The following is a 24,748-nucleotide window of genomic DNA, read 5'->3' on the forward strand; positions in this document are numbered from 1 at the left end:
AGTACTCTTAAAATTAGGTACCAGTATTATTTTCAAATTACCGACAATCTGTGCTCTCTGTTTAAAACGATGAAATGCTTTGTTCAACTCTACTTGAAATCCTTTGGTCAGAGGTGGCCATTATTGAGCGTCAAAGGTTATTGCCAATTCGCTATGTATCTTCATCTTTGCCAGTGTTTTTCCTCTAATTCATAGGTTCATCTCTGACAGAAAGAATAAACTCTGTGAGTTCCTTCAAGGTCTGCCCTCCATTGGTGCTTATAGGCACAATTACTTTTGCAAATATCACTCGTTAATCATAGTGGTTAGTTACTCTGTTTAATTTTATTTTTCCCGAGTCAGGAGTCTCCTGATGGATGACAATTGGTTTTTGGCCAAGTGAAATATGAGGTTGTGTAAATATCATTTAAATGTTCTCCTGTAGTCTTCTAAATATAAAACTATGCTTCCTCCAGGCTGAGTACCTGCTTCTTTGGATTTTCTCTATCCAGAAGAAATCTATTAATCCATATGGCAATGAGAAAAATTGAATTTCAATTTCAACTTATATTCAATTTTTTGTTGTTACGGTGGTCCAGAAAATACTTGAAACTACAATAATGTGTTATCTTGAGATAAAATTATCCAGGATAAATGAAATAGAAATACAATGTGAAAAAATTAAAAGGAATGGCATAAAATTTCTAGATGTTAAAAAATACTTGTTCATGGATTATATGAAAGGATTTAAAATATAAAACTGCTGTGCTTTTAGATTCTTCAAGATACATTTGAGTAACAGTAAACTTATTAAAAATATCAATACTTATATTATGCCAGAAATTATCTTCTATACATTTTTAAACTCATAACAAAATTTTTAATGTCAAGTTTCTTTCTTTATTTTTCCTCTCTTTGCTTTTCCTGTTTTAAAAATTAAATTTGGTTCTTAATGATGCATAAAATCATAAAAGTTATACATGATAATGAGTAACATGATGCTTTGATACATGTATATATGGTATAATGTTTAAATCAGGTTACAAACATTTATCACATCTTGTGGTTAAAAGTTTAAAATGCTAGGGCTAGGGAGATATAGCTCAGCTGGTGGAGCAAGCACAAGGCCCTGAGTTCGATCCCCAGCACTGCAAAAAAAAAAAAGTTTAAAATGCTTTCTTTAGCTTTTTCAAATGTAAAGTGCATTATTGCTACTTGTAGCCACACTGTACTGTGTAGTGGCACACAAGAACCTCTTGCTCCTGTATAACTGTGACTTAGTACCCACAGATCCACCTTTTCCCATGCCTCTTCTGCCTACTCTCTCTGCCTCTGGTAACCACCTTTCTACTTCACCTTCCATGACGTCAACTGTTTTAGATTCCACATCTGAGTGGTGTATCAAGTGGATGCCGTGCCTGGCTTATTTCACTTAACATAATGATCTCCAGTTCTATCCATGTTGCACATGAAAGGATCTCATTCAAATTTCAAATCGGTAAGGGAACACTGGTTTTCAAAATTCTTTTAGAGTATTTCAAACTAAAAAATTAAAGCCTTCAAAATTCACAGCATAGATTCTCAATGCTGACTGTATTAGAATCAATGGGAAGAATATGAAAAAAACATTGATGACGAGATACACTGATTATTCTGGGGTGAAACTGGAGTTTTTGCAGTTGTCCTGGGGGTAATTGTTGACTCTTATTTGCAACCAGCATGGAGGACCAAGATTTAGAAACAGGTGCTGTTCCTGTTGCTACTAAAAGCCAGAGTCACTGGTGAAACCAGTTTGGGTTCATCCTCATTTAAACAGGGCTGTACAGAGCAATTACAGCTGCTTTCAGCTGATGTTTTGAGGACTAACACTAAACAAAAATTATGCTAAAATTTTTGTGTAATAAATATAATTTTGACTAGGTAAACATATATTTTGAAAAAGAAAAGATTGAAAGGAAATATGCCAAAGTGTCTGTAGTGATAAGATTACCTTTTGGTACTGAGAGTGAAGCCAAATTTTTCTGATTCCTAGTACTTTCTGTTTTTTATAAGAACATATATTGGGCTGGAGTTGTGGCTCAGTGGTATAGCATTTGCCTTGCACGTATGAGGCACTGGGTTTGATCCACATCACCACATAAAGATAAATAAAGGTATTGTGTCCATCTACAACTAAAAGTAAAAAAAAATTTTTAAAAAGAATGTATATCATTATTTTCTATTTAGAAAAAGAGTATAATATAGGTAAGTTCATGCATTTATCAAGTTGTTACAATTCACTATAATTATATCATGGTATAATTTTTATATCCATACTTTTTAATTAACAATCCTATCTTTATTTCCATACTTTTTATCTTCATACTTTTCTATTATTAATCTTACTTTCTGGGCTGGGGTTGTAGCTCAGTGGTAGAGCACTTGCCCAGCATGTGTGAGGCCAGTGGGGTCGATTCTCAGCCCTGCATATAAATAAATAAAAATAAAGGTCCAACACCAACTAAAAAGAAAAAAAAATAAATTTTTAAAAAAATCTTACTTTCCCTTACTAATTCCAAAAGGATGTTTTTTCAAAGGATGAGTTTGTTGCACTTGCTGGTCATGAAGGCCACACGTGGGACCTGGAAGTGAGGAAAACAGGTGACTTCTCCTCCACACTAGTGATCTGTGAACAGTACATTAGATTTTGTTTGTTCAGATAAAACACAATTTGTTTCTCTGAAAATCAAGTTCTCTGAGAATAAATCAAAATATCTATCTAGTGCCCTGGATTCTAATCAGTCAGGTTAAATTTTTGACTTTTCATGACAGTAATAAATATGTGTAACATGGGTGTATAATCACCCCTACACACACATACAAGCAAAGATACTTTAGAAGAACAAGAAATGGAGATCCACTTAATTTTCTTTGCATATCATTACACCTTAGTTTTAAATATAAATGTCTCAACCTTAGCATGATAGAGGCTCATACATAAGAGACCTGGGGTTCAAGTCACAAGTTGATCATGGATGTCTCTTTACTACCCAGAGATTAAAGTTTCCTTAATTTTATTCCAGTTTCCTCAGGGGTGATAGAAAAACCATTGAAAAATGTGAATCATTCAAACCATGTACTGAAGAACCTGAATAGAGATACCATGAAACACTCTTGAGCTTCTTCCCAAGAAAGAGCCCACGTTAATCACGAACAGTGTCATCATTGAGATGACGCTCCAGGGGCAAGATTTACAATATTACTATTGCAGTGACAGATCCGGAAGTATTTTTTTTCCTGTTCTGCAGTATACAATATGTTCCCATGGATACCTTTGGCTCATCTGAAAAATAAAAAATGAAAATAAAAAAACAGCGTTAATAAAGAGTGAGCTTTTCACATTGCCCTAATTATCTACATGCCAAATGTTAAATTACAGATGCTTAAGTGATTTAAACTTCCAGAGTTGGAAACAGCCTAACAATTCAATTAAATCCTAATTATTTACTTTACTAATTACCTAAATACAATATTTTTTTACACATGAAACCACTAATTAGGGAAAATTAATGATAGCAATTTTGTTTTGATCTAGTCATAATTTTACATGGAGATAGGTTTGTGGGTTTTAAACATTATGAAAACTGAGCAAAGGAAAATTTTATTTTATTTTATTTTATTTTATTTTATTTTATTTTATTTTATTTTATTTTATTTTATTTTATTTTATTTTTTAGGTACCAAGGATTGAGCTCCAGAGCACTTAACCACTGAGTCACATCCTAGTCCTGTTTTATTTTTTATTTTTTGTATTTTATTTAGAGACAGGATCTCCCTGAGTTGCTAAGCACCTTGCTAAGTTGCTGAGGCTGTCTTTGAACTCTGGATCCTCTTGCCTCAGTCTCCTGAGCAGACAAATAACTACAAAATTTGTTTTATTTGCAAAATCTCAGGGCAATGGTTTGCTTGTTTCCTTACCTCACTTGATTGTTGCTTCTACACTTTTTTGTTCATGTTGTTGGAAGGCAAGAAAAGAGGGAGACTCAAATACTGATTATTTTTTAGATCCCTGACTGAAGTTGAGTTGGGGAGACCTTGAATTTACAATAAAAAATAAGAAGGAAAATATGGCAGATGAGTGGGGTGGGAGGGGAGCTCTATTACACTTACCAGTGTGCCGTTTATGAAAGTGTGTCAGGAATGAAGGGTTCAGACAGAACATAATCTAGGCACTTATGGGGGAGAGAAGAAAATGAGTAGGGACCAATTAGGTTGCGAAACTGTTACATATTCTATGATAGCACCTCCTTCTATGACCTTCTCCCTAACTCTGACTCTAACCCTAAATATTAGAAGATTTTTCTAAATTCATGAAATGTTTGGAAGTTGGTAACAGGAGAATAGATGTGCACTTGGTGTGAGAAATGATATTATGGGCACTAGGACTCAGAGTCACAGGGGATCTGTGGGAATACAGTGGGCACACTTCTCAGACTTTGGGGAGATGCTCAGAAACTGTATGGTCCAATTGGAACATCAGACGGCGTGTCTGCAGGACTCCTTGTGAAATTGCAGCCTTGCATCTGGTATTGAAATCAAGTACCACGAATGAACGACCTTTTAAGGAATTGGAGTCCTGTGCTATGCACGTACCTGAAGAACAGTGCTATCCTCAAGGAGAGGATGTTATTCAGCTCTGAGATACAACTTTTGGAGCAGTGAGAGAAGAGGAAACAGATCTGTCACGAGCCATTTGAAGGAGGCAGATCTTGGACATCAAAGGAAATTGAAGTCTTACAGAATCTTTTTAGCTTAATATTTGCAAGTAAGGTGTCTTGTATAAAATATTATTATTTCATAATCTTTAGAAAATTATCACATTTTTATTAAGTGTAGATATTAATTTGAAATAATACTCTTCTTAGCTGTGATCCTCTTTTAAAGATTGTATACTAGAAGATTTAGTCCTTCACCATTCACTAATGAACAAACAGAATGAATCTCGGACACCAAAACTGTGGCTCCATCTTAGAGCCATAAACTACCTGCATCTTGGTGGCACTGAAATGTGATTATCCTAAACTAGGCTTATGGAACAAATGACTGCAGGAAGTGTGTTGCCATACTGAAACTGGTTTGACCTGCAAGGAGTTTGAGGATGCATATTGTTTTAGATGGGATGTTAGCTGCATCTGAATTATGATACACCAGATAAGTCTATCTGTCTTGCCTCCCTTTTCTTTGTATGCTACGTAACCCCAAAGCCTTACAGGGGACTCCTTGATAAATCCAGTGAATTGGTGGACATCAGCTCCTTTGAGAGAGTCAGAGTGACTACTGAGCCTGTGGGAAATGTGTATGATTTTTGTTATTATGCAAGAATTATGAGAACGGGAAATCACTAGTTTTTCAGGGACTGAAAAATCTAATAGAAGCAGTCCATTCTTAGCCACTGAATCTTCAAGGCCTATTAGCGAGCAACATGGAGTTTTGACCTTGAGCTTCTTTTTGGATCTGGAAGTCTTTGTTTTTAGAGATGAATCATAAAGTTGACAGATACTTCTGTATTCTTTTCACTTTAGTGTACTCTCTGTATCACTAGGCACCTATAAACTTTCTCTCTTTCTAAGTATAAAGGCTTGTGACCTTGGAGAAGCAGCAAAGCACATGGGAAATGCCTCTTACGTTATAGAGTTGTGTCCCAAGTCTGCCTCTTACTGGTGGGATGGATTTGGATGTGTATTTAATCTATATATCTATTTACAACTGTCATCTATTTTCTTGGCTTGTAAATGACACATAACTTTCTCAAGCACTCAGTACCACGGTGGTCACATATTAAATATCTAACAATAGTAGTTATTATTATGAACTATTGACTTGATTCATTTCCTTACAATGAGAGATCTGGTCTTGTTTTTCTTTTCTTCTGTTTTGATTTGGTTCAATCAGTGCTTTCCATATTTCTAAAACTATAACGATTTTATGTGGTAGATCAAATAGGCAGTGAAGTTATTTCTTGGACCATATCATTGCAGAAGAGTAGACATCATTAGTGAACTGCCATCAAAGCCACTTTTGTCTTACACGCTCTATACAAAGTTGTTTATGCAAAGTTGTGCATGTCTCCTAGGGTTCTGTAGCCTGCATTTCGTTTGGTCCTGTCTGCTGTGTGTCCAGACATAGCACTTTGGTAGGTGTCATGAAAGACATTCCTGTCTTCAAAGAAGGGATCTAGTTCAGAAGAGAAAGTGGAGACACTGATAACAGCTTGGAAACAATGACGAACTCAATAGCAGAGAAGGATGTGTCATGAGGGAAACAAACAGTGACAGAAGACAGTGGAGCCCTACATTTGAGTTGAACTTGAAACAGGTGATGGACATGAACTTTGAACCATGTGGCCATTTGCCCACATTCCTAAATAGTTCAAAAGTTGCAAATGAGAACTATCTTGATTGTAGTTTTAAAATGGAAAGAAATTAATGCTTAGAATGGAAGAACATAAACATCTTGGGGGAACTTTATAAGCTGAATATAATGTTAAGCATCTTTTCTCATTCATTTATTCATTTTATTCAATAAATATGTTATGTTTGCATGGGTTAGTTACTATGCTAATATTATTTGCTTTATCCTTTAAAAAATGATGAAACCAAAGCACTGAAAAATCAGTACCTTATTCAAATACCATGTGGCAGATCTGGAACTGGACTTCAGCTGTTTTCCTGCAAACCAAGCTCTATAGAGCATACTATATGGAGTCATTGAAAAACTGTATAGACCTAAGAGAAGTACTATCAAATTTTTTCTTCTCCTCAGCAAATCCTCCAGTCCTCCAGTAACTGGTGGTTTTCTTATGTTTTTAACTAATAGGATATATTAGATACGTGAGAACAGAATCAGTACGTTCATTATCACAAGTTTGGGAGAAAAATAAATCTATTATAAGCCTGGTTTCCAAGAAAAGGTGCAAAACAATTTTCTACAAAAAGAAGTTCTAATAACTTCACTTTCTGAAATAATCATTTATAAATCTTGGGATCACAAATTATCGTTTTATGAAAATATTTCTGTAATGGCATTTTTTTAATAGTGTGAGAAAAATCTCTGTGTCATATTTTACTTAACAGACTTAGAAACTCAACTTTATGATAATAAAATAGTAAGAAGTGTACATTTAATTTATATGTTATGGTTATCCATATGTAAACATTCTTCAGTCTTCTTTCTTAACTCTAAAAAGTCTATGTTTAATATAAAATTTTATTCTCTCAGTAGTAGAACTAATAGTGTTTCACCATATCTCAGTAACTTTTCCTAATTAACAAGTAGTTGAAACTGATGATCTTTGGGTGGAATATTTTGATCAAGAATGAATGAAAAAGGCCAGGTGTAGTGTCGCACACCTATGATCCCAGCTACTCAGGAGGCAGGAGGATCGCAAGTTCCAGGTCAGACATGGCAAATGAGCAAGATGCTGTCTCAAAATAAAAAGAGTTAATGGCTAGCTCAGTGGTGGAGTGCTTGTGTGGCATGTGCAAGACCCTAAGTAGGTCTCCAATACTGCAACACAAAGAAAAAAGGAAGAAATAAAATGAACTAATGAAATGTATTTTTAGGGCTCACTTTAAGTTTGTGTAGTTTATACATATGTATGTCTGCACCAATCTGTCTATCTATCATGGATCTGTCCTTCATCTCCTTTTCCTGCCCCTTTCCCCATCTTTCTTTTCCTTCTCTTCTCCCTCCCCATCTCCTTCCCTCCTTCTTTCTTCCTTCTTGGAACATTCTTACATTCTTCTCATCTCTCTTTTTTGTCTTTCCTTTTTTAGAAGAAGAAAGAGATTTTATTCATTCTTTCCATTGTCAATACAAGTATTTTTGAGAATTTTCTTCTTATATTTTTATTGCCATGAGATAGCAGTGAAACTATTACCTATCCTAATATTAGCTGGAGCCTCAAGAGGATTTCTGTTCCACAAAAGTATTTCAGCATTGTTAGTAAAGAAATACAACGCTCATATAAAAATTTCCAAAGATAAGCAATCATCTCAACATGAAGCATCTTCAGAAAGGACAAGGAATTGCATGATTTGGTAAGCAGCAGGATACAGGCAGCTTGGGAAGAACTGTCTGTAATTTTTAGCTGGCTTTAGAGAAAGCTTGTTTATGAAATGTGCTGGGTTTCTAAATTGGTTCCTGGGTTCAGAGAATAACCATAGGAATTTTTCCAAAACAAAGATAGTCAGATGTAGGGTTATCTGAGAAGTCCTAGATTAATGGGTGACACCCAAATTCACCATCAGTTGACATCAATTGGAAAGTTATATATATTTAATTCTTAATTATTATTATGAGATGTTGATATATAGAGTTATTATTGTTAATAGTACAAATACTTGAGTAATTTCCTAAAATCTCCAAACTTCATTTCCTTCATCTTCAAGTTTCCATGTTTTTGGGTTGTTGAATGATTAAACTAGATAACGTGTAAAAATGATTCAATTAGTTGCCAGACACATCAGTAAATAATATTGACACAGATGATGATGATAATGATGCCGATGACAATGATGATGTTAATAGTCAGATTTGGAGCTTTGATATCCATATGACTGTTTTCCTATAAAGAACATTTCTTGGTCTGGTTTCAGAGAGCCAACTAACCTTCTATCTCCAACTAGTTGCTCCTTGATCTCAGGCTTGTCTCCTTCCTGACATTTTCACCAACATTGTCTACCCATTGTCTTTCCTATATCTATGGAAAATGACAAACCTCAAAACTAGTGAGGCCTGGGAAAAGGGAAGTGAGAAAGAAAGCCATACATTGAGAGCATTGGTCCTTTCCCAGGACATTCTTTCCTGGTGATAAAACAAACCCTGGGGAGGAGGTGTCCACCAAACCTAGAAAGGCAGTCTCTGGGGAGAGGCCAAAGAGTTGATCCTTCCCTAAACGAAACCTTTCCAGATACCAACCACTGACCCCAGGCCCTCCATCTGGTCCAGGATTATAAATCCCAGAGACTGACTGCTGACCCCAGACTGCCCCCTCCATCTTGCCCAGTAAAACAGATCCCAAATTCCCAAGTGCCCAACCTGATATGCTCATTAATTAAGTCACCTCTTAGTATACCTATATAAACCCAGTCCCTTCCTTTTTCCACCAGGAAAGTGGGTCCAATGGCATCACCCCGTTCCTGCCTATCCCATTCCTGCATGGAACTTGATTCCTGAATTGAAGACTGGGAGGACTTGTGAAGTTTGCGTCTGGCTTGACGTTTTGTGCTAACATACTTGACCTTCAATCTCTCCCTTCTCCACCTGCTCCCTGATGGGATCTTTATCTTGGCATTGTCATCCTTAGAATGCACGGATGTCTTAGAACAAATTTTCATCTTAGAAGGCATGGAAAAATGTCCTCCTCGGTTTCTCCTTGCCCTCACACCTCTTTTTTTTTTTTTTTTTTTTTTTTTTTTTTTTAACAGAACTTAGGTTGTTTTATTTTGAGATTTCCATCTGGGTGAAAGTAACATATTTGCATGCGTTTGTGTTTTGGTTTCTTAAATAACAACTTTGTTTTTTTTTGTTTTGTTTTGTTTTGTTTTTACTGTGCTGAAGTATTAGGTTCCAGTTTATTCTATTTTCATATCATTATATTGTTCCCCCTAAAATTTCACATACCATTCATAACAATGTAGACTCAAATTGACAATATAATCTGTTTAACATTTGAACTTTAATTACCTTATCTTTTTTAATTTATTTATTTATTTTTTTATTATTTTATTGTAAACAAATGGGATACATGTTGTTTCTCTGTTTGTACATGGCGTAAAGGCATACCATTTGTGTAATCATAAATTTACATAGAGTAATGCTGTTTGATTCATTCTGTTATTTTTTCCCTTCCCCCCCACGCCTCCCACCCCTCTTTTCCCTCTATACAGTCCTTCCTTCCTCCATTCTTGCCCCCTCCCTAACCCTAACTCTAACCCTAACACTAACCCCTCCCACCCCCCATTATGTGTCATCATCCACTTATTAGCGATATCATTTGTCCTTTGTTTTTTTGAGATTGGCTTATCTCACTTAGCATGATATTCTCCAATTTCATCCATTTGCCTGCAAATGCCATAATTTTATCATTCTTTATGGCTGAGTAATATTCCATTGTATATATATACCACATTTTCTTTATCCATTCATCAATTGAAGGACATCTAGGTTGGTTCCACAATCTGGCTATTGTGAATTGAGCAGCTATGAACATTGATGTGGCTGTATCTCTGTAATATGCTGATTTTAAGTCCTTTGGGTATAGGCCAAGGAGTGGGATAGCTGGGTCAAATGGTGGTTCCATTCCAAGTTTTCTAAGGAGTCTCCACACTGCTTTCCAGAGTGGCTGTACTAATTTGCAGCCCCACCAGCAATGTATGAGTGTACCTTTCTCCCCACATCCTCGCCAACACCTGTTGTTGCTTGTATTCTTGATAATCGCCATTCTAATTGGGGTGAGATGGAATCTTAGGGTGGTTTTGATTTGCATTTCTCTTATTACTAGAGATGTTGAACAGTTTTCCATATGTTTGTTGATTGCTTGTAGATCTTCTTCTGTGGAGTGTCTATTCATTTCCTTAGCCCATTTGTCGATTGGATTATTTGCATTCTTGGTGTAGAGTTTTTTGAGTTCTTTATAGATTCTGGAGATTAGTGCTCTATCTGAAGTATGATTGGCAAAGATTTTCTCCCACTCTGTAGGCCCTTTCTTTGCATTGCTGATAGTTTCCTTTGCTGAGAGAAAGCTTTTTAGTTTGAATCTATCCCAGTTATTGATTCTTGCTTTTATTTCTTGTGCTATGGGAGTCCTGTTGAGGAAGTCTGGTCCAAGCAGAAATGTTGAAGCTCTGGACCTATTTTTTCTTCTATAAGATGCACGGTCTCTGGTCTGATTCCGAGGTCCTTAATCCATTTTGAGTTTAGTTTCGTGCATGGTGAGAGATATGGGTTTAGTTTCATTCTGTTGCATATGGATTTCCAATTCTCCCAGCACCATTTGTTGAAGAGGCTATCTTTTCTCCATTGCATATTTTTGGCCCCTTTGTCTAGTATGAGAAAATTGTATTTATTTGGGTTTGTGTCCATGTCTTCTATTCTGTACCATTGATCCACCTGTCTATTTTGGTACCAATACCATGCCGTTTTTGTTACTATTGCTTTGTAGTAGAGTTGAAGATCTGGTATTGCGATACCCCCTGCTTATCAGATGCAACTAAGCTGCACCTACTCTACCTGAAAATGAAAGTGCTGATGACTTCTTTCTTCTTTGCAGGTCCCATGATAATTATTTTAGGTCTATATCACATTTAACCTTTTCAATAGCCCTTCTCTTTACAGATGGAGAAGTACTGGCTCATAAAGCCAGCAAAGACTGCTCTTTCCACCTAGTTATAATTGTCCCTTGTAAATATCTCTTGCTATCCTCCATCATTGTCCATTCCTACTTCCACTGGCCTATTTCAGGCCTTCTGTTCTATGTAGTTTTCTACATCAGAGTCCTTATGAGTGTCCCTGTCTGTAGCCTTGCCTCGGCAGAATCCACATTCCACCATGTTGCCAGAGCACTTGATCTAACATGCACACAATAATGTCACTCTGCTGCTTAAAGTCTTGCGGAGACTCTTCAGTAGGAGAAAATCTGAAGTCCTCTACATGACACATGAGGCCTCCTTCCTATTGAACTAACATTACTTCTTATGGATCTCTGCCCATCAGCCCCTGTCCAGAATCTGCTCTGTAGCATATCTTAACTATGTGGGTCCCAAAATAAGCCATGTGTATTTAGATTTCCAGAGTGTTGCCTGTGCTGTCACCACTTAATAAAATGCTTAAACTCTCCCCTGCTTTGTTCAATGTCAAGGTTATCTCCTCATTCATGGATTCTCAGTTCTGCTGTATGTTAGAAAAAAATCTAATATTAGCTTTTAAAGACATTTTAAAAAATTCCTTATGCAAAAGGGTGTGATTCCATAGTCCAGGGTGATGGGGTTCCAGCTTAGCATTTGTTTAATTCGCAGGTGTTTCTGATGTGCTCAGGGGTTCTTTCCTTAAGTGTTCTATTGATGTGTTGTGATCACCTCTACTTTAACATGTAGCACTTTTTGTTGTAACTTATTTTCTAGTTTAGTCTCCCAACTACAGCATGAACTTCTTGAAGGCTTGGATCCTGTTATTCATCTTTGCATCTCTGCACCCGCACAATAAATTTTGACTAAATTAAATAATTCTATTGTTCTCTTTTTCTGTAAACATATTGTGTCAAGGGCATAAAACTGGATTTGTGCAAGCATCCAATGAATTTGTACTTTCATTGTCACCTTTTGTTTATTATATCAGGTTCTCAAAATGATAATTATTTTAAACCATCTGTTGCTTAAACACTTTGGGTAGATTTAATGTTATGTGTTTTTCATCACAATAAAAAAGTATTATGCTTCATACTTAGGGTTCTGAACTGAAGAACACTGTTGCTTTCACTTTCTACAGTGAAAAACAAAAAAAAAAACCTCAACATTAACTATGTTGATTGCAGCCTACTAAGATTTACATTTAATTCCTTTCATAGCACATGAAGTAATAGGCTATCTTCAGTGAGGATTACGAATTCTGGGTGATTTAATATGAAAAAATGCAAATTTCAAAGAGCAAATTTTTGTGTTTAAATTTTGTGCTTGTTTATTTTGGAAAAGAAGCTACTCTTATTACAATGCATTTTTTTTCTTTTTTCCCTAGCTGCGCTGTACCTCAGATAAGAAAAGTTCAAATGTATTTCTAGTAGAATCTTGACATATTTCAATATGCAAAATCTTAACAATTAGAAGAAAATATAAAATACATTGTTATAATAACTTCCTGTAGTTAAGAAAGATAGATTGATCTGTCAATAATTAAACTTGGCAAGGAGAACATAGAACAAATCTATACAAATTACAAGACACCTCTTTGATTTCTTTTCAGATATGCCTTATTACCTATATGTTAACTCTTTTATGTTCCATGTCATATATGTGTGTGTGTGTGTGTGTGTGTGTGTGTGTGTATTAAACCTGTACATATTCAGACCACCCATAGGTGGAACATAATGGATTAAGAGAAATAGTTGAAAAGAACTATGTTCTGATAGACTGAACTATCACTGATACTGATTGTATATTTTAAAATATGTATTATAATGAAGTCATCTCAAGAAATTAACTGATAATTTTAGTTTATCTCTCTAAAATGTGGAAAAGTTACAAAGGTAATGAAAAAACTAAGGTCTATTAATTCTTAAAAATACACGGATTCTAGCCATATATTCTAAAATTGCCTCTTCTACAGCCTTTTAATTTTATTTCATTGATATCATTTATTTTTATACCCAGACCAAAAATAATTAGTGCACTCAAATATTCTGCAACATACACTCCCTCCCCTGCAAAAAATCATTAAAAGATACTAAATGTTGTTTTTGCCATTTTTTCCCCTAGGGCCTGAGCTCTTGAGTTCATATAGGACAAGTAATCTAATTTCTAACAAATAAAGCAGCACTGACACTAAAGTCACTAGATTATACTGAGCTATCATGAGCTATTCTGGACTGATTACCATGGAGCTAGGTTTAATTCATTTCAGTGATATTGTTGAGATGATTTCAATAAATCTTCCTGCTGTACAAATATCTCTTAACTTATGCTGTAGACAAAACGAAAATAATTGGTGTATAAAATTTCCCTGAATGGGGCAAAGCATAACCATGTATATCCCTGGGTTCCTATCTTTTTAAAATTTTTTTGTCATACAAGCTAAAGGTTAAATAGAGTGAAGGATCTCAGAACTAAATTTAGTTGACAAAAATGTTGTGGTTCAAGAATTAAATTGCTTCTAATTCCTGTATTGATCAATTAATTAATAATTTATTACTGGTACCTACCTATTCTAATCTTTCTAAAAGATGCTGCAAGATAGTAAGCCCATTTCTCCTGGTTCAGCTCAATTCCTTCTCTTGAGCTTGATAGAATGAAATTATGTCATCTTAATTTACACTCTTTTTTATTTCAAAGAAAACTAAAACATGATCAAAATAACATTCTGGGAGTTGATGTGTAAGACTGAAGATTGCCTAGGTAGGTATCTGTTTGTTTTCTGACCTCTGTGTCCACGATACATTGTGCACATAAGTTGCAGTTTATGGTCCATTAAATTGAGTGTTCATAAAACCAAGCCAATTCTAGACCTCTCTATATTTCTTTGGATTTAAATCTCTGCGTTTCTAATAGAGAGTCAGTTTCTCCTTTCCTATTTGTCATGTTCTTTCAGTTTCTGGTAGATTATGGCAAAAATGATCACAATGGTTTATTTTCCTATACCTATACCTTTTCACAGTGACTTCCTGTCCTGACTCTGTGTTTGCCCTTATAACTTATTGGCAATGATAAATGAGCAAACTGGATGGAAATGTGTTGAAAGGGTTTGATTATTATACTTGTTTTGTTCTTTCTCTTTTAGAGGTATTTGTTTCAGTCTCTCTCTCTCTCTCTCTCTCTCTCTCTCTCTCTCTCTCTCTCTCTCTGTCTCAACATTATATTTTGGGTAAATTGGAAGTCATATAACTTACCATTTCTTATCATTCTAATTTATATGTTCTGATCTGTAACCACAATGCCCATCTGCACCTGATTTAGATTACAAGGTTGTAGATTTTACTTTTGATACTATAATGTATGATGCTTTGGATAGTCTTAGAAAAAAGATACATGTATTTGTAAAAGTAGGAGGGATATGAATTGGGGGGTGTGTATCAGATGGAACTAGGCAAAATTTCTGCTAAGTGTCCTTCCCAGTATCCTCACCTCTTGACAGAGTCTTTCCACACTGACTTAGGAGTATGGCTTTTTCAACACTGCCTGTGATTTGCACTCCCATGTGACTTACTCCAGCAAATGGGACATCTGCTAACTTGACCTAAGTAGAAGATTAAAAGTGACTGTGACTTAGGGCTGTGCTTTCCCTGATCTTGGATCCCTGCTTCCTTTATGTAAAGAAGTTGTGGCTAGACTGTTGGATGAGCAAACACCTATTACCCTATTACCCTATATTCCCCACCAACCACTAGATGTCTAAATGAGGATCTAAATCCCTATCCACCTTCTTAACTCAATATACTACAAGCTTCTGAAGAGGATACCTAAGTTCATTCAAACCACAAGAACCAACCAGGCAGCCCTGGTTGTGAGTTAATAGCTGGTTATGGTTTGAACTGCTAAATTTTGGGGTGGTTTGTTATGCAGGATAAGCTAACTGATGCAATCTTATCTAAAACTATTATCATATTATACTTCAATTATCTCTGAAGAGGTCTACATCTGTTACTGAACTATCATCACTATGCCATAAAGGATCATTCCTTAGTCAATTCCATAACCATAGCTCCTGATAGAATATCTAGGAGAAAATTGGGAAGGATAATGTGATGCTCTCTATTCTCCTAGAAAACTATAAAATTGATTATGTCACTCTGTAATTTAAATTCTAAGCTCTTTAAGCACATATAAGAAGTTATTCAGTAAGGTTTGTGAAGTGCAAACTAAACCACCGTCCGTCCTTCCTTCCTCCTTCCTTCCTTCCTTCCTTCCTTCGTTCCTTCCTTCCTTCCTTCCTTCCTTCCCAAATTAATGATTCTCCATTTCTATCTTCCCTAGATCTAAAATTCTTATTGAATTCATGCATCAAATAGTTCAGGAAGAATTTATTTACATCTAATATGTGTCATGCCCATGGTATGCTAACATTTTAACATGAGAAGAAATGCAAATATTAATACAAAACTAAGACATGCAATAGTGGGCATATATACTGAGTACATGGACCACTGTAAAGGAGAATATCCCATCCAGGAGGACTGCAAGGAGACTTTTTTCATTATTGTGGCATGAGATTGTAATTATCAGAAAGAAAAAGCGAGAAAAGAGAATTTCTTGATAAAAGCAGCAGCACGAACAAAACCAGGGGGGCAGGAAGCTGCAGGGCATGTGGGGTATAAGATATGTCCTATCGTGGACTGTAGAAGAAGAGGAGGTCAAGTGCAATGCTTGTCTAGGGAGGTGAGGCAAGGACAGTTTATGATCAACACTATTCCTGATACTGAGACACTTGGAAATGCTGCAAAAGGCAGTTACTAAGAGTAGCAAACAGAGGTGAGTCATGAGCAAATGTGTAAGATCAAATAGTCCCAAAGTAGTAACATATGGCAATGGCCAAATGGTTTTTCATCCACCCAGATCTAAAACTTAGAGCCTATGGGAGGAGCTCGGCACGGTGGCCCACGTCCATAATCCCAGCAGCTCAGGAGGCTGAGGTAGGAGGATCACAAGTTCAAAGCCAGCCTAAGCAATTTAGCTGCCCCTAAGTAATTTAGCAAGACTGGGTCTCAAAAATAAAAAGACCTGGGGAGATGGTTCAGTGGTTAAGAATCCTCTGGGTTCAATCTCCAGTAACCCTCCCTGCAAAATGAGTTTATGCCCTTAGCTCCCTTTTCTAAATGAGAAGTAAAGAAGAAAAATTTTATGCATCCTAATTAATTCAGTGTTGTTCATCTTGGAATCTAAGTCGTTTGAGAGAAGGGGAGTTAGTTTCACTGATGAATTACCTGTCAAATGCTTAACACTGTGCTATGTACCCAGTGACTCCTCGATTCAAATTAGTTGATGCTCGTGAAGTGAATATTAAGTAAATATATGTTTTAAGTAAAATATGTTTTTCTGGTTACTCCCAAGGCATGGAGGAATGTTTAGACTGCATAGATTTAGAAGTTCATTGGTGATAGAAAAGTCTCTTTTAGTTTTAATCTGCATAATCCATGACCTTAAATGTGCTATCAAGAACATACACTTCAGGGAATTTCTTGTGCCTTGTGTTTACAGTATCTTTTTTTTGTTTGTTTGTTTGTTTAAACAAAAAAGTCTTAGGGCTCTTCTGCTTTGTATAGCTTTCCTTAAAAATTCCATCTTGAATGTGCTGAGTTGAAATCAATAGTTTAATAAAACTGAGAGGCTGGGCACGTAGGAGAAGGTGTTAGTAACTACTGCTGGATGACCACACTCAGACACAAAGAGAGCTGATTTTAGGAGGGTCACAGATCTTATCTCTTCCAATCGGTGTTCCTTACCCCTTAGCAATGTTTTGGAACAGATACTTCTGTTAAATAAGCCCTCGAACATCACTTTTCCATTACTGAAGACATTTTTTTCTCTCTCAGTTTAATAAACCTAAGCTGAAATGAATTGCATTAAATCACATTGTTAGAAATATTGCTACACATGGCCAGATAACAGCTCACAGATGAAGTGACACATTGAAAGTAAAATTCCACCATCTTGGGGATGGTCTATACTGACCAAATAACCATGTATCTTCCTCCCACACTAGGAATCCAAGAAAGGAGAATGTAGATAAATCTTCAAGTAAGCAGGAAGACACATTTGCATGACCAGCAATGGAACCCATTAGTGAAGGGGGAAGCCCCCATCAGAGAAAAACAAGAGACTGTAGATGAAGGGTCAGAAGTGCGTATTGGCTCTTACAAGTCAACTGAAGAGAATTTCATTTTCTGCTTTTGTCAAGCATCAGGGCAAAATAAACAGGAAATGATTTTACATTCCTTGATAGCTATTATACCTATTGTGTTAGTTACTTTCTAACCCTATAACAAATACCTGAGATAATCAACTTATAAAAAGAAAAAATTATTCTGGCAGTTTTGGAGGTCGCATGGCATTACTGTTGCTTCTGGGCTGGTGAGGAGGTAGCACATCATGGTGGCAGCGTGTGGGAGAGCAAAGCTGCCCACCTCTTGGTCAGGGGGCAAAAGCAAAAGAGAGGAAGGGGCCAGAGTTCCACAATCCCTTTGGAGGGCACACTCACAGTGGCCTGAAGACTTCCCACCAGTCCCACCTCCTAAAGGTTCCACAGCCTCCCAACAGTACACCTCTGGGGAACAAGCCTTGAGCACGTAGGCCTTAGGGGATGTTTAAGATCCAAAAGGGTACCCACTCTATGGACAACGGGTGCTAAAACACATAGGTGAAGACACATGTCTGACACTGAAAGTGATATCTGGAAAGTTTATGCTTCAGACTCCTAAATTTAGATATTTTTCCTGGATAATTGATGTCCTTCTTTGGTTACTGTAAGCACAAACAACCAAAAGTGGGAGCAGACCTCCAATGAATCAGTAGGCTTTCCTTTAGTCAGCAGTGGAGTCCATCAGTCAGGTCTCAGAGGGGCTCATTTTCCAGGTAGAAAATGGCCCCTGGTTACAGAAGGAGACTGAGTTTCATAGTTTACCATGAGGGTGAATTAATCATTGGAGACTGAAGCAGAATGTGTCGGTTTGGATAGTCAGGAAAGAAGTTGTAAAAAGTCCGAAACTCATTGTTACTGGGAAGGGATGAAAGCTCAGAACTCAGCCCCAGTTCACTGCTTATCTTTGTCCTCTGGGACCCATTGTTACCCAGAGCTTCACTATTTGCTTTTCTCCTTCCGGGACTCATTGGCAGTGGGAAAGGGGTTAAAGTCCAGGACCTAATTCTCAATCCCTTCAGGACTTCTTGTTGGGAAGGGATGACTGTTTGCTTTTTTTCCCTGGGAGTTGGGGGGGTTCATTGTTACTGGGAAAGGATTTACTGGGACAGGATTAGTGACTGCCTCCCTCCCCACGTCTCCTGCAGGTCAGACAGTTTTGGGGGGTTGTAATTTTTCATATCCTTTTGTTACTGAACCATCATTTAATCTAGTCAAGGTCCTTGTATCAAAGCAAGATTGTTTTAGACCAGATATCAGCCTGGGTTCCATGAGTCATGAATGTATTTTGGAAGTCTGGGAAGCAGAGTGGGATATGGAGAATTACTTTTTCAGGTTTCAATAAAAGTCATCTACTGGAAATAAACAATAAAATGTGCATACCTACAATAAAACAAAAGAAAAAATATGAATAAGAAAATTAGAAAGAAAAATAATTTAGCATATTGTGTCATTGTGTCAGAAATAGAAGGTCTGGTGGTCCATTTTCAGAATATAGTATTCAGCCTTAACTGGATCCAGTTGTAGCACTTCCCTTTTGCAGACCATAATTCTAAAATTAGCCAACTATGTAGATTTGTACCCCTGAGTCCTTCAATCAGAGTAAAGGGCAGCACTGCATTAGGTATACATTAGGTATATAAACCAGTGAACTGCCCAGTTGCCCACCCAGGGGGGCTTGCTAGCGAGGTTCCCATAGCTTGTACTTCTGGCAGAAGTACAGTTTTGCTTTGCCCACCCACTTCTGAGTATGTTTGCTTCCTTGCGGCACCTCATTATTCATACAATTCACATGTGATTTCTCTTAAACATAAAGCACCAGGGGACAGATTATTCATAATCAGAGGAGGCACAATTGCTCTCACTCTCCAGGATACATTATCAACAACAGTATCCAGTTGGAGAAATAAACTCTGCTGTCCATTATTACTATAATTGTCTGTCTTAGAGCACAGGGAGAAAACCAAAGTGAAGCCATTGTCAAATTACATCATACATTTAAATACTGCTGACATTTCTTTTTTGTGCAAACAGGTCAAAAAGTCCATGAAGAAAATGGTGCCTCCAATCTGTTACTGAGTGAAACTACAGCTGCTCCTCTCCATAGCAAGATTCTGGTTGCAATTCCCACTTTAGGTAAATATTTGTTGAATAAATGAATAAACCATAAAGTCTACAGATAAGAATTATTATTAATTTTTTATGTATTGCTGGATTTAACTTGCTAATAGTTTGTCAAGGATTTTAGCATCTTCTTTATGAGGGTTACTGATATATTATTTTCTCAATGTTGATATGTTATTTTCCCATTTCTGGTACTAGGGTTTTGCTGACTTCATAAAATGAGTTGAGAATCCCTCCTTACCCTTATATTCCTGAAGGAATAAGAAAAATTGTGATTTTTTCACAAGTATTTGATATAAGTTACCAGTAAAACCACATGGGCCTGGAATTTTCTTTATAGGAAGATTTTGGATAAGAAATTGCCTTTACTGCTGTAAAGTTATTCAGGTTTTCTGATCCAGATTTTTTTGATCCTCAGTAAATTTTGGTGAGTGGTAGTTTTCAAGAAATTTGTATATTTCATTTATGGTATCAACTTTGGTGCTATTGTTAATGATATTTTCTTAAACCACTTTTAATATAGGTAGAATTTATAAAACTCTACTTTTCCAGTTATTAGAAATCAATCTTTCCTCTTCTCTCTTTCTCATCATTTTATCCATAAGCTGATCAAATTTATTAATTTTTTAAAGAACCAATTTGGGGTTTTTTTTGTCTCTTGTATTTTATTAACTTCTACTTTTCCTTATTTCTCCATTTTTACTTTTTCATTAACATACTCCATTTCTTATCTAATCATTTAAAGCTATAGATTTCTTTCTAAGCACTATTTTAAATATGCCAAAAAATGTTGATGTATTGTATTTCCATTCAGTATCTCTTATTGTGGGGGTCCTCTCTGCCATGTCCGGTGTGGATGAGAAAAGAGTTAACTGTCAAAGGATGATGTTGGCAGTTTTTCCATCTATTACCCAAAAAACTTATCTACTCAATAAACACACAAGAGCCAATACTCTTTTTAAAGGAGAGGGGGCATGATGGGTCTGGCCATACCAGCTCTGGCTTCTTACAACAATGAGTAGCCCAACTCTTTTATTTATGTACATAGGTAAAAGGGGGCAAGGACTGGGAGGAGCTTCTTCTGTGATGGACAGGATAGGGTGGAGTTAGGGGAGCCATTCTCTTATGGGGAATATTCCAGAAGGAGACAAGGAACCACTCCCACACAGTCCACATGCTTCCCAGCAGTTCCTAGAAGCCAGGCCTCTGTGGTCCATGACTCAACCTAGTCTGATTCTGCTCAGTAAGAATGGCTTCCCACATCTCATAATTTCATTCAGGTCCATAGATTATGTGGAAGTTCTTAAATTTCTCAATATGTAGGATTCTCTATAAATCTTATTAATTCCAATCTTTTTAAACTGCAATCAGAGAACATCCTCCATGATTTTTGTACTTTTTAAGTCTATAGAGGCTGACTTTTGACCCTACGTATGTTCTTCCCTGGTGAAGCTGCCATGAGCACGTGTAAAGAATGAGCATTGTGTTGTTCACAGGCACAGAGTTCTATAATAACAATTAGGCTGAAGTCATGGTGCTATTCTTCAGATCTTCTGAATTTCCACTGTTCTATTTTGGTGGTGGCTATTTTTACCAATTTCTGAGAGAAACCATTAAAATGTAAATTATTAATATAGATCTGACTATTTCTCTTTCTGTCATTTTTGCTTCATGCACTTTGAATTTCTATTAGACATATGCAACAATTATAAAAAGAAATCATTTGAAATCATTAACCTTTTAATTTTTATAAATTATTTCTCTGTCTCTAATGTCTTGACTTTTTCACTATGTCCAATTTTAATACACATATCACAATCTCCTTAGTCTTACTATTTGTATGATATATCTGTCCTTGTATTTCCACTATATCTATGTCTTTACACAGAACAACTATTTTGGTAGAAAAAAGTGAATGTTTTGTTTTTGTTTGTTTTGTTTTTCCTTTTCAATCTAAAAGTGCTTTGTTTCCTTCTTCATTTTCAAAGGGTATTTTCACAAGTATATAAATTCTGGGTTGACAACATTCCTATAAAAATAGTGTTTTAGTCAGTTTTTTCACTGCCATGACTTCAAGATCTGATCAGAACAATTTTAGGGGAGGAAATGCTTATTTGAGGGCTCACAGTTTCAGAGTTCTCAATCCACATACAGCCAGCTCTATTTCCTGGGGTTCTAGGTGAGACAGAACATCATGGAAGAAGAGGGTGGTATAGGGAAGCAGCTCACATGATGATCAGAAAACAGAGAGAGAGATTCCATTTATCAGATACAAATATATACCCCAAAGCCATTCCCCAGTGCCCCACCTCCTCCAACCACACCCCATCTACCTCAATTACCACTCAATTAATCCCATCAGAGATTAATTAACTGATTGGGTTAAGGCTCAACCCAATCATTTCCTCTGTGAACCCCCTAGCTCTGTAGGGGGAGCTTGTAGGGCACACCTCATTGTTTTCCATGAGAGTTCTACAATCATTTGGTGATTTAATTGTTGTTCTACTTAATGTATAATTTTTCTCTGATGGTTCTCAAGATTTGCTTTTTATCACTTTTCAGAAGTTTGATAATCATGTAATGAGGTATCATTTACTCTGATGTTATTGGAAATTTTTTAATATATAAATTTATATTATTCACCAATTTGAGAAATATTATCATTTCTCCAAAAATATTTTCTGCTCTATACTTTATCCTCTAGTTGTACATCAGAAACTGATATCATCCTACAAGTCACTGAAATGTTTTAAATAATTTGGTTTTCAAAATGTTCACAGAGGTTTTCTTCTGTCACCTCCGCGTTACCATTAAATCAATTCTTTGAGTATTTTAGATACTGTATTTTCAGGATTCCAGAAATTTGATTAGATTCTTCTCGACTGGTTTTTAAAATTTTTTTTCTGTTAAGATTTCTTACTTTTAGTTCTCTGTAACACAATTTCTTTAGGCTTTGAAACTAGTTAAAATATTTGCCTTTAACTTCCAGTTCTAATTCCAACATCTGAATCATCTTGGATCATTGCCAGTTGATAGACTTATTTTCCACCTTGAGAGTAGGCCATATTTTCCTGCTCGTTTGTATGTTGATTAATTTGACCTAGGGTTAAGTTGTGAAGATTTCAGATTCTGTTATATTCTTCCAAAACAGTATAGACTTTTGGTGTGTTTCATTAATTAAATTGGTTTGTTGTAAGTGGCAAACTCTCTCTTGGGCAGTAACAAAGGTCTCAGCCTTTTCTTGGAGTTGGCCACACACAGGAATGATATAGGTGGGAGGCAGGATGTAGGCTTAGTTCTATGGAATGTATAAATCTTGGGCCTCCCTTTCTCTGTCTGTCTTCTTTCTGGAATGGCTTCTCACTTTCCAATGACAGTGGTTGCTCCAAACCCTATTTTCTGGTTATTTAACCAAGAAATAAGGTGTGTTTTCTATCACATTTTTAACCACTCTTTCGATCCCAGGCTGTGAAGTTTCCTCATAGCAGAAAGACCCCCAAAGTGGAAACGACCCAGAGCTGCTTCCTTCTTCTAAGTAATGATTCCTTTTCCAGAATTTGCTGCTGCTCCATACTCTTCATCCCCTTCCTCCTCTTCCTTCTCTTTCATATCTTTTTTCACCTCCTCCTTTACTCTCCACACCCTTCTCCTGTTGTTTAGATAATTATTCCAGCATTTATTGTTGTTATGTGAGAAGAATCAGTCTCATATTTTGATCTTTATTAGAAGTATAATGCACATGATGATATTTGAGCACAAATTAGTTTTTTGGGGTGTGGGTACAGGGGATTGACCTCAGGGATGATGAACCTCTGAGCACATCCCCAGCCCTATTTTGTATTTTATTTAGATACAGGGTCTTCCTGAGTTGCTTGGCACCTTGCTTTTGCTAAGGCTGGCTTTGAACTCTCAATCCTCCTGCCTCGCCCTCCAGAGCCACTGGGATTATGTGCCACCGCACGAAGCCTACATTTTTTTTTTTTTTAAGAGAGAAGGAAGGCCTATTTCTAAACATGTTTTAGGAAACATTCATCATTACCTGAATCCCTAGGCAGATATATATGGCCAGACACCTGGTATATCTGTGAATTTCAGCCTCCTATAGTCACATCATGAATGACACTAAGATAACATTTCCTTGGCTGGGCTGCCACCTCAAAGTTCTTGGAGGTGAAGATTCATAAGTTATCATGGTATTATAATAATACCATATTGTAACTGTGTTCAGCGACATACAAAAAGTTATGTTTACCGATAACTGAGCAGGAAATCTAAACAGCTAGGACTCACCAGCCATCAGTGGGTTTTCCTCAGCTGCCCTCACAGCTTTGTTGAATTTCGTGACTAATTCTGGACAATTGAAGGCAAGTGCAGTGACACCTGTCTCTTCTGATGTTAGGCACTTAAGAGTTAATGAGCAGTTTTTCTCTCTCTCTCCCTCCCACTGATTTGGAGACCCCTGCCGCTTGCTGCCGCTTGCCACCGACCAGCGGGACAAAGGACACATACACTTCAGAAGTTCATGAAGCAGCTTCTGCTTTATTCAGTAACACCCTCAATATATAAGCAGTCTCATGCATATGCAATTGTAACCAGATATGTCCATCCAATCCTATTAAAGGTCAAGCGATCACGAGCTCAAGCACACATGTGAGACATATCTGTCCACGCGCTAGGCGGCTGGACTAATTATCATACAGCCAATGGTAAACGCTTCCTGTTTTTCTCAAGGCGCATTCAGCACGCCCTTTGGCTCTCTGCCCGTCGCCATCTTTGGATGCATGTGGTGTAACCCTGGGCCCCGGGTCTCGCCCTCCACATTTCCCCCTGTCTGTTTATAAAAGAGACCGTGCCTGTCTTAGGTTGTCCACGGCAGAGCAATATCCTTACCCGTCATTGGACAATGAGGCTTTAGCCCTCATTTCCTGTCTTAGGTCGGTATGGGCTCCTCATGAATCTTACCCGTCTTTGACTACCAATCCAGCATATTTAACCAGACTTGGGGGGATGAGCCAGTATCAATTGCGATGAGAGCTTGGCAAATAAT

At 36.8% G+C, this 24,748-nt stretch overlaps 1 protein-coding gene across 15 annotated transcripts in view; it reads left to right on the forward strand.

The window, feature by feature from the left end:
- The window catches only part of Npy2r (neuropeptide Y receptor Y2), a 322,146-nt gene that overhangs the window by 205,057 nt on the left and 92,341 nt on the right, over positions 1-24,748 (forward strand). For all 15 annotated transcript variants that reach the window (XM_047567560.1, XM_047567558.1, XM_047567567.1 and 12 more), the window contains one exon: positions 19,612-19,713. The gene's annotated coding sequence lies outside the window, so the exon portion shown is untranslated. The remainder of the gene's footprint in view (positions 1-19,611; positions 19,714-24,748) is intronic.

Source organism: Sciurus carolinensis, chromosome 10 (genome assembly GCF_902686445.1).
Source record: "Sciurus carolinensis chromosome 10, mSciCar1.2, whole genome shotgun sequence".
Classification (NCBI taxonomy): domain Eukaryota; kingdom Metazoa; phylum Chordata; class Mammalia; order Rodentia; family Sciuridae; genus Sciurus; species Sciurus carolinensis.